Below are 13,741 nucleotides of genomic sequence, written 5' to 3'. Positions count from 1 at the left end.
GTTACCAGCGTCAGCTACGTAGAAAAAGATCCTCGAGTAGAAAGTAATAATAAATAAATTCTAACAACAGCTGATCAAGCTTAAACGTGCTGCTGTTGTTCAGCCGCTGGTTTCCTCTTTCTGGTGCAAAGTGGGCCAAAAACAAACCAGAGAGATGGACTCGCGACAGAAAAGCCGATCAGCTGATCGTTAAGCAGTTTCATGATTGAAGTAGCAGCAAGAAGAGGCAGTCGCTCCATATATCGCTTGTTAAGCTTAACGCAGGAATGTTTTACAAACATTCAGAGATGGACTTACACACTTGCTTTACTTCTCTCGGGGATAACTTTGTCGGAGATGAAATGCCGGGTTGCTAGCAAAGCTCCAAATGCTATCCAGACCACCGACAGGTCCCGCATGCCACAGCCGCTCTATCACGTGATGCCTACTGCTCCGACGTGCTAACTTTCTGAGGTGAGTTACGGCGTGTTGCAAGTTTTGTGAGGTGCTTTCGTGATATTTAATGGATCGGATTACATTTTTTATTTTTCTCCGATATCCGATCCAGTAATTTAGGTCAGTATCGGACCGATACCGATACGTAATATCGGATCGGTCCATCTCTAATCTAGACAGGTGCCTGGCCTGTCAGAACACAGAAAGTGAGGAAGAATCTCGAAATGCTCGCTAATTGGTACCCAGCCTAAAGCCAAGTGAAAGGGAGTTATAGTAAAGTGATCTACATAAAATAAAAGCACAGTAATTATCTAACTTGTCTGTCTGAGCCGTCAAGAAGTCCCAAATTATAGCAACAAGTATACTCTCCAATAGCAATGGTGTGGCATTGTTATCTCTATCAATTTATTCATGTAATCCATTTAATTTGATAACCTGTCTGTATCTCTTCCCCTTTTCTTAAAAACACTTCCTTCACAAAGCAATAATACTGCAAGTCCTTGCTTACACAGTGCATTGAAGAGGAGGACTCAAATTGTTTGTTGAAATCAAATTTCAAGTTTCTTCTGTAGCAGATAAAAGGTAAGTGTTTTGTTTTGGGGTTTTTTGTTAAATTGCATCCAATTCTCATAATGTCTTGTAGCTGTGGACAAAACTATGTAAAATCAGTTTTCTGTAGACCTCTTTGCCACTGAAAATTTGACAGCCAGCACCATCTAGCCAAATTGTTTGCAGTGATTCTGCCACTCTTGACAGAGAACATAGATACATCCTCTCACCGGGGTGTCTCCCTCATGGATTTTGATTCTTTTGAGACATAAATCCAGCTTTTTCAGTCATCCCCAGGCTGTGTCAAACACCACTTTGTGGCCATTTGAATTCCAAGCTTCACTGTTGGCGGTTTGTAAATAGGTGCTTGGAGAGTTTTGGTCTGCTGTGAGTTTTTTGATTGCAGTGATTCATGACTTGAAAATGTGTTGGGTAGCTGAGCTGCTTGGAGTGGTTTTATTAATGGGATCTAATCAAACAGGGAGAAGCAGGATAGGCAGATGGCTGGCTGGCTGGATGGCTGACATGAGCATATTTGGGATCCTAAGCCAGAATCCTCATTTTACAATGACCACAAAATATCTGCACATTGCCTGCAAAGTACTGCAAACTGATTCAAATGTGATGGGAAATGACCACAAAGAGACATGTAGATAGATTGCCTACAGAGACACACAAAATAACCAATGCCATTCAAAAAGATGAATTAATTTCAACAAGGAAACAGAAATATATGACTGAAGAAAAGATGCAAGAATAGAAGCAAAGAGAACTGACTGCCTTAGATTGAGCCAGTATCCCAAAAGGACAATAGTAACAATCTGTACTGACCTAAACAAATATAAATAGGTTACATGGTGGATAATGCTTCTAACATTGGAAATTAGATCATTATGTTTCTGCAGCCTCACAAGTAAAAATTTAAACCCAAGTATTAAAATTTAAACATCTATGAGCCTGACAAAGCAAAGCTCGATGAATTCTTTGACATCTGGTAATACATTCTGTCTCTGGTTTAACTCATTAAAGATTAATCTGTTATGATGGAATTACTTTTCCACCTTCACATTTCTTAACATGTGTATCTTTTTTAAAACAATTTTAATCTTTTTAAAATGAATTATAAGGTTGTGAGATCTCTTTCTCTTTTATGAGAAATAAAACATTTCAGAAAGACTTCGTTTCCTTTTCTCTGTGAACACTAGATGTCCCCATGAGTCTTTAATAAAAATGAAACTCAGCCCAAGCTCTTGGTGTTTCTCTCGGCCTGTGAAAAAGCACTGTTTGGGGGATCATAAATACATATTTTTTCTATCAAGACCATGTAATATAGATGCAAATTAAGAGATTACACAGAGATTATGCAAAGAAGCAAGTGTACAGACAGTGCTAATGGAGAGTAAAAGACAAAGCAACTTGGCTAAATGCAGGGCAGTCTGTAGCATCACTGCGGCCTGCAGACAAAGCATGAGCTCAGAAAACAAAACCCTGTGCATTGTAGACCAGGTGATCCAAACGGGGAGGATTAGATAGTGAAGCTTGAGGGGTGTAATGGCTCAGATCTCCCAGCAACTCACCCTAAAGTGGATTATGAAGCTGATATTGGTGTCAGAAGTTTACTGGAGGGTGAGAGATGGAAGGAAAAGCAGGTCCAGGGTAATCTGTTGGTAGACAGACAAAGAGACATCTGCTACTGATGCTGGATAAAAGTACAGCTTGCCTCGAGTAAGATCAGCATGGAGAAGCAATAAAGTGATAGTGTGATACTGTTAGCGACTGGTGAGGGGGAGAGCTGGAAGAGAGCTTTCACACCAAGGTGAAGCTGTGATTAGAGAGAGATTGGAGTTAAAATCCCAGGGAATCTCCTGTGTCTGTCCAGGTGCTTATTGAAGTCTTACTTTTATGGGTGTGAGGGAAACAATCAAAATGGAGTTGGGGAGAATCAGGAAGGGGATTGATACATCTGTGCCAGGGACTTTGGGCTTAAAGATGGAGGAAATACGCTTGGAAGGAAAGCGTAGTGTAAAATCACCAGCAGCTGCTTCTTCTTGTCCAAAGTAGTTATGATTTTTTAAATCACAAAAATCCCATCACCATCTATTATTCTGCTTATCTGAATCTTCTGATTAACTTAGAAAGCAGAAAAAAAAGCAGACTTAAACTTTCAAAAGTTTTCCAAGGCAGAAATGCAGATTTTTTTTATCCACTGTCTGCTGGTTGATGAAGCTCATTTAATTTGAAATAATCACGTTAAGAAAAGACTTCTCTAATTGAAGTTTGCACGCTGATAATTTCAAAATGTATTAGCAAAGTGACTGCACACACCAGTAGTCATGGGGGCACTGAGATGTAAACAACAAATAAATGCTTATTTTCTAAATGCTTATAGGAGATAGAATTGGAAAAAAAGGAAATATGATGATAAAGGCGACATTTTCAGAGGTATAGTTCAGTCATGCAGAGAAAAGTCTTTTGCGAGAGTAACAAATGTCACCATTTTTCTACATCCTATTTCCATTCATCTCAGATTCATTTTGGAAAGCTAATGTTTGCATGTGTTGTCTTTTCATTTAGCATTTAAAATTTCAGCATGCAAGAAAGGATAGAAATAAAGGTGTCTGTGTTGATGGGGACGCCACACAACGCAACCGGAAAGTAAACACTGATATGAGTTTTATCATACAAAAGATAAAAGACGCATCTCGCAAAGGTTTCCTGGCTGATAAATATAAGTTTTATATTTATTTCTCTTCAGAGTCAGAAACAGTAAAAAGATGAAAACCTAGCTTTTGGTTGATGTTTGACATTTATGGTCAGATATCACAAGAAATCATCTTTGATGACTCAGATGTGCCGTGTGCTGCAGATTCAGACTTCTTTTCAAGATGCAACCTTAATGTTCATTAAAACGTTAAAATCCAGCTGTCACTAGTTTAATTGTACAGTTGAGTGTCATGTATGTAAACCAACACACACACAAAGTACAGTAGAAAGAAAATAAATGACATAAAAAGAAAAAAGTCATACTTGGAGACAAATCTCCCTCTATCATTGTATTTCCCCTGAGCTCAAGAGTTTTTGGTAGTTTTTAGCAAATGTTCAAGGTTAAAATAATTAAGCTAATTAAGCTCCACTCTTATTTTAAAATATCAAACTTAACAACAGATATGTTCATATGAATATCTTTGTCTCTGTAGCTAATAAAACACTGAACAGGAACTGGATTTTAATATAACTCATTCATTTAATTAAAGCTTAAAGTTGGCGTTATTGCCACTTTGACTGAAAGACAGGTTCTAACACTGGTAGCTGTAGCTACTACTTACCTACCTGCTTGGCTTCAACGTAAATTCAAGTTGAACAGGGAACTGCACTCACATTGATTTTGTAGCATTGCTGGCGCCTTTTGGAACACTTAATGCTGAATAGTCTTCATGCGCAGCCAAGTGTGCTAGCAGACCATTCAAGAAGTCTGTCTTGTTGCTATGCTAATTAGCACTAATCAGCGCATTGGTCTATGTGATGCACTCTGCCAATCAAGTATTTTAGCTTGATTTAACAGCTCTGGACAATAACTTCTAAAACCAAAAAGGTGTGGCATCACTGTAGCTCAGTCCATCTTTCAGATACAGTCTATGCATTTTACTAGCAATGCATAGGATTTGCACTTCACTTTGCCTACAATGAGTGAAGGTTTTTGCAACCACAGCATACCTTGCTTGTAGACATCTAAAACCCACTTTGCATAGGAGGTATGGGTTGAATACTTCTCCCAAATCACAGTTTCACTTTCACGACACTTCACTTTGCTTCACATGACTAGTGTTAAGCTAAATGAGCAACAGAAAAAACAGTCTTGCACACTGCCCCCTGGTGGAAGGGGCAGTGGTTTGCAAGGGTCTGCATAGGACAAGTTCACAACCACAAACTCCCATGCTGGTCCCTGGAGGACAAAAGTCACTAGCTGGATGGATAATTCCCTTAATGCTGGAGACTGTATAATATCTCTGTAATTTGTTTGCTAGATGTATAAATCAAGGGTTTTATCTTCACATACGTAGGCTGATTATATGTCATTATGTGACATATAGAGAGGTTAGTTTGATACAAGAGGATGCTGTGGACAGGGTAAAATGATTTTACTGTGGCAGCCTACAATTGGAGCAGTAGAAAAGAGATGTAGCTGCATACAGCAACATCAAACAGTAATGCTTAAAAAAACTGAATTCCCTCTTATAGGAAACATTAACATTATACATTTAATGTTAAGTTTAAGCCACACAAAGACATTTGTCACTAATATGTTGGTAATATGTCTGCGCTATATGAGAAAAATGTGTGATAACAGTGTTCACTGTGGCAATCACAAAGACTTTATGGACTTTATGACTCGTGATTAATAAGCAAGTAATGACATGTTCATAATAGCTATACAGACCATGTGTCCTTCTGCTTTAATTAGTATTCTGATGACAGGCATTACACATTTAATATGCTGTGCCCAGTGGGAAAAAAGAAAAGAAATCATTCTTTTCAAGGTCAAACATCCGAGTTTGCTAAGTGTGACTGCTTTGTGCATGTAAACAAAATAACTTTCTGTTTTGATTCCACTTCAGGCAGTCATTTGCAATGTGTTTACTGTACATATCACAGTAATGATGACTTACCAGTTAGCACCATTTGTTTAAAAATCAGAGGTTGTCGGGACTAAACTGCTTCTTCTGCTCTTTCTACTTTCTAAACCAATGTGATTTCAAACAAGAGTTCTATATTAATGTTCTTTTTACCTTGTCAAACCCATTGTCTCTGTGGGTACTCACACGCATATATAATGTCATTCCAAGCCACACTAAGCCACACTGCGACTAAATATAACAAACCTGGGTGCAGTCAGTCAGACAGACTTGATTTGCATAGCACCTATAACACAGCTATAATGCAGATTAATAAGCCAATAATAAGACATAAAACAAGGAGTAATAAAATCAAATCAAACTGTAAAGTAAAACTTGAAAATGAAAGCAGGATAAGAGTACACTAAGTACAAATTAAGAAAAAATATAAAATAGATAAAACAGATTTAAACTAAAAATACAGAAAAAATAACAAATAAGGTATGGTAAGATAAGATGCAAAACATACAATAGTAAAGAAAAGAAAAAGCACCATTCAATAAATATAGAATGAATGGTGGTAATATTTAATATCTGAACTTGGTAGTAGTGTTTGTTAAAAATCAGCAAAATCCAAGTAGAGCTGATAACTGACAATAATTTATAGCAAAGTTCTTGGACTTTTCTGAAAAGGATACTGCAAGTCTCATTAGTGAGGTCAAAACAAAAGCCGTAGTTTCTCTTTAGAAAAAAGTCTTTAATTAACAAGTTGTTGCAGTACTTAACTGCAATGAAACAACAGATGGGCATAAGGACGGTGAGGACGAAATGATTAAAGGTTCAGCATTTGCACTTTACCCCTTCAGTGTAGCGTTCACTTCATTATTTATCTTTTCAGTAATTTTTCACTAGCAGCTGAAACTCAGCCAGAGCCAAATCCCTGAACATGACAGATGAGGCAATGAACATGTTCAGTCACACGACTCACCAATTAAGAAAAAAACCAGTTTCTGGTTGTGTTAATTACAGCATAAGAAGACTTCCCGTACTGTATGTGAACTCAAATTTATTTGTATCGTGTTAATTAAGTTTTTTTTCCTTTACACGTTGCACTATTGCTGTAATCTTAAAAATCAATTTATGCTAAATTATTTTAGTATGAAAATGTTGAAAGCAGCACATGGGATAAGTGGATTTTTTTGAGTGTCTGGATATTGAGCACTAAAGTTAAACGAAAGAAGAAAAAACAGAGGTACTACTGAGTGAAATATACAGTGGGGCAAGAAAGTATTTAGTCAGCCACCGATTGTGCAAGTTCCCCCACCTAAAATGATGACAGAGGTCAGTAATTTGCACCAGAGGTACACTTCAACTGTGAGAGACAGAATGTGAAAAAAAAATCCATGAATTCACATGGTAGGATTTGTAAAGAATTTATTCGTAAATTAGGGTGGAAAATAAGTATTTGGTCACCTCAAACAAGGAAAATCTCTGGCTCTCACAGACCTGTAACGTCTTCTGTAAGAAGCTTTTCTGTCCCCCACTCGTTACCTGTATGAATGGCACCTGTTTGAACTCATCATCTGTATAAAAGACACCTGTCCACAGCCTCAAACAGTCAGACTCCAAACTCCGCCATGGCCAAGACCAAAGAGCTTTCGAAGGACACCAGGAAAAGTATTGTAGACCTGCACCAGACTGGGAAGAGTGAATCTACAATAGGCAAGCAGCTTGGTGTGAAAAAATCAACTGTGGGAGCAATCATCAGAAAATGGAAGACATACAAGACCACTGATAATCTCCCTCGATCTGGGGCTCCACGCAAGATCTCATCCCGTGGGGTCAAAATGATCATGAGAACGGTGAGCAAAGATCCCAGAACCACACGGGGGGACCTGGTGAATGACCTGCAGAGAGCTGGGACCAAAGTAACAAAGGTCACCATCAGTAACACACTACAACGGCAGGGAATCAAATCCCGCAGTGCCAGACGTGTTCCGCTGCTGAAGCCAGTGCATGTCCAGGCCCGTCTGAAGTTTGCCAGAGAGCACATGGATGATACAGCAGAGGATTGGGAGAATGTCATGTGGTCAGATGAAACCAAAGTAGAACTTTTTGGTATAAACTCAACTCGTCGTGTTTGGAGGAAGAAGAATACTGAGTTGCATCCCAAGAACACCATACCTACTGTGAAGCATGGGGGTGGAAACATCATGCTATGGGGCTGTTTTTCTGCCAAGGGGACAGGACGACTGATCCGTGTTAAGGACAGAATGAATGGGGCCATGTATCGTGAGATTTTGAGCCAAAACCTCCTTCCATCAGTGAGAACTTTGAAGATGAAACGAGGCTGGGTCTTCCAACATGACAATGATCCAAAACACACCGCCCGGGCAACAAAGGAGTGGCTCCGTAAGAAGCATTTGAAAGTCCTGGAGTGGCCTAGCCAGTCTCCAGACCTCAACCCCATAGAAAATCTGGGGCGGGAGTTGAAAGTCCGTGTTGCTCGGCGACAGCCCCAAAACATCACTGCTCTTGAGAAGATCTGCATGGAGGAATGGGCCAAAATACCAGCTACTGTGTGTGCAAACCTGGTAAAGACCTATAGTAAACGTTTGACCTCTGTTATTGCCAACAAAGGTTATGTTACAAAGTATTGAGTTGTATTTTTGTTATTGACCAAATACTTATTTTCCACCCTGATTTACGAATAAATTCTTTACAAATCCTACCATGTGGATTCATGGATTTTTTTTTTCACATTCTGTCTCTCACAGTTGAAGTGTACCTCTGGTGCAAATTACTGACCTCTGTCATCATTTTAGGTGGGTGAACTTGCACAATCGGTGGCTGACTAAATACTTTCTTGCCCCACTGTAAGGTAAATGTACATATTTGGAGTTCTGAGACATTTTTGATGTTCTTGACTTTGTTGATAGTTTGATTAGATATGTCAGAAAACTGTCAGTGGTCTCAGAGCTGTCAGCCCCTCAAAAACATATATTTATTTAAACAGATTTGTACCTAGCAGCTAATCCACTGTGTGCACTGCCTTTTGCAATATACATATTGCTGTTGATGGGGTAGCATTTCTGTCACTCCCACATGCATCAAAACCAGTTGCCTACCATTTCCAGGTTCATTTAACGGTGGAACCATAGCAAAATTTCTGAATTATAGCATTCCTGGATTACAGCAGAAAAATGGACTTCTGCCACATGAGCCTCCATAGATCCAAATTCAGCACCTGTCCCACATTTTATCCTACTTTACAGTACTAATTTAATATTTTTGGGAATATGTCAGATGAAAGTACATAATATATGTTTAATTTTGCACAATGAAATCTTGGGCCAGATACCAGGAGAGAAAAACTCTACAAACTGGCAAAAGCAACACAATAATGGGCTAAAGAGAAATGTAACACTCACTGAAATCTTGTTGTCACTTACTTCTGGTGTTTTTAACTTCTAAACTTGCCACAAAAATGAAAAATGTATGGTTACTTCAACAAAAGAAACCAGTGTGTCTTTTGTTGGGGTATAAGTGGTATGACATTATTCTTTAAAATGTAATTGTTCAGTCGAGAAACCTCCCATAAGCAGGTAAACCCTTTATCAACACAGTCTTTCCTTTTGCCACTTCTATCTCTTCTTAACAGAAAGCCATTTGCTGTGACAGAGGACCTACCTCTGCAGCAAAAGCAAAATTAAGTCCAAGCTGTAGAGCAAGAGCTGCCATGTTCGCTTGCTTTGCATAATGAGATCTGATCACAATATGGACAGAATGCAGGCGCGCATATAAATCATAGATGTAAGTATAAGGCTGTGATTTGGAGTGTTCATAAGCCACACAGCACATCCAGACATATTGCACGGTAATTCAAGATGAAAATCAGGCCTTCAGGTCACAAAGATAATCTCATGTCAAACACAGCAATATAACCTCATTAATAACAGAAAATCAAACTTTGGAATGAATTTAAGAGCTGTCCTTGAAGCATAAGACTCAAAGTCTTTTTGAATACACTCTAAACCTTGCTCCTATATCAGTTATAAGTTGGCACTAGGCAGAAGTTTCTAACCTTTGCTTTTAAAATATGTGTTCTTTTAAATGTCTTTGTGTTGTTATATGTGTAGGCCCTGACACCTGGGGGTGGAGATCTTGTAATATGCAGCTTAACATCCACGCAGTTATAAAATAACTTTAATCAAGCTATACTTTACATCCACACCATCATGTCTGTTTTTATACAGAGTTTCAGTCCATCTCACTGGTTTTATTTATTTGTGGACTACAGAGAAGAACTTCTACATCTTATATACATGTATAATGCTTAATTCTTTTTCCCCTTCATGCCAGCAATTAGCATTGATACAAATCTCTTTTCTCTAACCTCAGTTTATCTCATTCTCTGGTTCCCAGCTTTGACTTTGATATTCATTCAGTGTCTGGACTGTCAATCACCTTTTGATAGTTGTGGCAATTTAATTAAGAATGACTTTGAGGTCATAAACAGTATAAAAGATTATATGAATGACTGTCAGTCATTTGAAAAAGAACATTATCATAGGACTCAATGCAGTCCTGTGGAAAAACTAAGTCTACCCTTCTACTTCCATGGGAATTAAGAGGGCAAACAGCAGCCAGGTGCTGCAAATCAAGTGCATTGATTAACTGATCATCGGCAAGTGTGATGAGAAATTTTGGCAGTTGTCTGATCTGGAGCATTCAGTTGTGCCATAATCTTCCCAGGAGTGGATGTTTGGACAAATTCACCATGAGGTCAGACCATGCGGCGTTCACAGAAACTGCAAAAAACCCAAGAACTACATCTCAGGCTCTACAGAACTCATTTAACATGTTTAAGGTTAAAGTAAATGGTAGTAGAATTAGAAAAATCTTCTACTCTCTAAAAAGCTTTTGATTGCATGGCTCTCAAAGCTACATCTAAAGAAGAAATGTTTCAGAAATTATCCCAAGCAAACCCACAAGTCAAGCCTACAACAGAATGGCTGAAAAAGAAAAGAATGTTGTTGGAATGGCTCACTCAACATCCAGACTGCAATCCAGTTCAGATGTTGTGATGCGACCTTGAGAGAGGTGTTCATAAATAGATGCCAACAAACCACAATGAGTGTGAGACTGATACACTCGTACAAAAAACAGTTACTTTGGGTTGTGTTACGATCCAATGTTGTCAGTGTTTTGTGTTAGGCATGACTTTTATGTGTTTCCTGTTTTACTTCGAAGGTCTGTCTTATCTCAGTGTGTTCAGTTTACGCTTCCTTGTCTCGTCAGTTCTGATTTGCCCCAGCTGTGTTTCCCTCCTGTTGTCCATTCCCTGATTGCTCCCTCCATGTATTTAAGCCCTGTGTTTCAGTTTGTCATGGTCGCGATCTCCCCCCCGTGTTGTAAATAGTTGTCGTATATAGATGTAAATAGTTGTCGATACTTTTTCTTACTCGGTAGCTGTAGGGGTGAGAAGTAGTGATGGGCAGATGAAGCTTCATGAAGCACTGAAGCTTTTCATCCAATTGGTTCACCCCAGCGCAAAGCTTCTTGAAGCTTCATTTGCTCTAGTAGGACACCTACTGGACGTAAAAATATTAGTTGGCATGAATTTGAAGAGTGTGGCCTTTTGCACACAGCCTGTAAATGTCAACAACAAAAGGAGTGTGTAAAACATGTATATTGTAGTGATGGCAGTACACTGTGTATATTTATACTGGCAGTATGGAAAATGATTATTTGGAAATGCTTAAAATGGAAATGATCATTTACTGTGAGGTGAGGTGTGGCTGGGGTGTGGACAGTAGTTGTGCTTTTGTAACGTTGAGGTATGGACAGCTACACACTGAGGCTTTGTCCTGCCTGTTCACATTTTATTCTGTAAAAACTAAATTTTCACTGCTTTTATGACCTTTTTAGTGGGGAGAACATAGCTAGGATTTAATGATTTAACAAATCTTTTGAATCCTTTGTCCTATTGCACCATCAGTATTATGAAAATACATCTTCTGTAGAAATACCTTGTTGGGAGGAATAAGATCAAAATCTTCCCACACAGGGGAGGACATCCTCCTCTTCTTAGCTGGCTCCATTCTCTCCTGACTTTCTCTCCTCACTCTCATAAACCTCCAAACTCTCACTAACCGCAACTCTCCATCAAACACCTACATTTTGAAGGAAGTCTGAGGGGTTTATATCGCTGTCATATCTCGCGGCAAAGTTCGAACCACTTCATGAACCAGTCACGTGGTACAGCCGGGCAGCGAGGCTTCGGACGTCATCATTTTCAGCTCCTCCCATAAATGAAGCAATGCCTCGATACGCGCATCGCGGAAACGCCCCCTCCATTACTCGACACAAGCTTCGAAGCCTCGATACAGAACGTCACATCACTAGTGAGAAGCCATTTTTCTTTGGGAACCTTTTCTCCTGTTTTTGGTTAGCGAGGCAGTTTTCCCTGGGCTGGGGTGTAACATAAATGGGGGCTCGTCTGGGATTACCTGTGTTCTTGGTTGGTTCTTCCGTCTTCGCTGGAGGGTCCGGGGGGCCTGTCCGGCCTTCGTCCGTCTTCGCTGGAGGGTCCGAGGGACCGCTTCAGCCTTCATCTGTCTTCGCTGGAGGGTCCGAGGGTCCGCTTCAGCCTTCCGTCTTCGCTGGAGCGTCCAAGGGGCCTGTCTGGCCTTCGTCTGTCTTCGCTGGAGGGTCCATGGGGCCCATCCGGCCTTCGTCTGTATGAATCAAACATTTCACTTGGGGTTAAATGTTTGATTTTTGGGTGGGGGGAAATGTTACGATCCAATGTTAGTGTTTTGTGTTAGGCATGACTGTTATGCGTTTCCTGTTTTACTTCGAAGGTCTGTCTTATCTCAGTGTGTTCAGTTTACGCTTCCTTGTCTCGTCAGTTCTGATTTGCCCCAGCTGTGTTTCCCTCCTGTTGTCCATTCCCTGATTGCTCCCTCCATGTATTTAAGCCCTGTGTTTCAGTTTGTCATGGTCGCGATCTCCCCCCGTGTTGTAAATAGTTGTTGTATATAGATGTAAATAGTTGTCGATACTTTTTCTTACTCGGTAGCTGTAGGGGTAAGAAGCCATTTTTCTTTGGGAACCTTTTCTCCTGTTTTTGGTTAGGGAGGCAGTTTTCCCTGGGCTGGGGTGTAACAGTTGTTGCTTCTAAAGGTGGTTCTTCAAGCTATTTAATCATGGGGTGGTCTTAGTTTTTCACAGGACTGCATAAAAGCTTTTCATGGAAGGGTCTAAAGAACAAGAACAGAAGAACACCGATCAGACTTGACTTTGTTATATTTCACAGACAAATGTTGGACTTTGCACATATACGATATATCTGTATGAAAGTTGCGTGCGCATATGTTTTTAAAATACAATGGTATGTTGAAGATTTAAGAAGTGGATCTTTGCAGTTTGAAGGCAACAGTGTGTGGTTGGATTCCCCTGTCATATTTCAGATTTAAAGCAAAGAGGCACTTCCCCTCTAAATAGATTCAGTGGTGTTATTTAAACAACTGTTTGAAGCACTAATGGATAAAAGTATTTCATAAAAGCAGCAACGATTAGACAAAAGTCTAATCGTTGCTGCTTCAGCTCCTCCCCTTTGTGAGTGTGGACGCTTCATCTCTTTGCTCTTGAATGCTTTGCTTCTTATATTGATTTTTATTGATTTTTATGCTGATTTTTTTTCCCTTTTTTCCGTGTGAGCTTACCTGCGATAACTTCTGGACACTTGTAGATCATTAGGACTAGAGTGTTAACAGAAACAGCAACATTTTATGGTTACCTTGTCCTCAGCGCTTCGTGTGTCTGTGGCCTAGACACAGCTGAAGCCTGATTACAGCGTCTGGGCACCGAGCAGCCTCAATAGCCTGGAAAGGTGCTAACCGCTAGGCTAACTAGCAACAAGATGCCTTCCCTCTCCACAGATGACTACCACAGCCTCCTGCAGAAGATTGCAGTACTGGAGACAAAAATTCATCGCTTAGAAGTAAACGTGGAGGTAAATGGACTGTGTGGAAATGAAACAACCTTGCCTTTGATTCAAAACAATGGCGATGAGCAAGCTAGTACACAGCTAAGGAGCACAGATAACATGACCAAGAAAGTAGACTCTGTGCATTATT

Source organism: Rhamphochromis longiceps, linkage group LG2 (assembly GCF_057381845.1).
Source record: "Rhamphochromis longiceps isolate RC_006_pf linkage group LG2, R_longiceps_female_GT1.1, whole genome shotgun sequence".
Taxonomy (NCBI): Eukaryota; Metazoa; Chordata; class Actinopteri; order Cichliformes; family Cichlidae; genus Rhamphochromis; species Rhamphochromis longiceps.
This window is presented reverse-complemented; position numbering follows the sequence as displayed.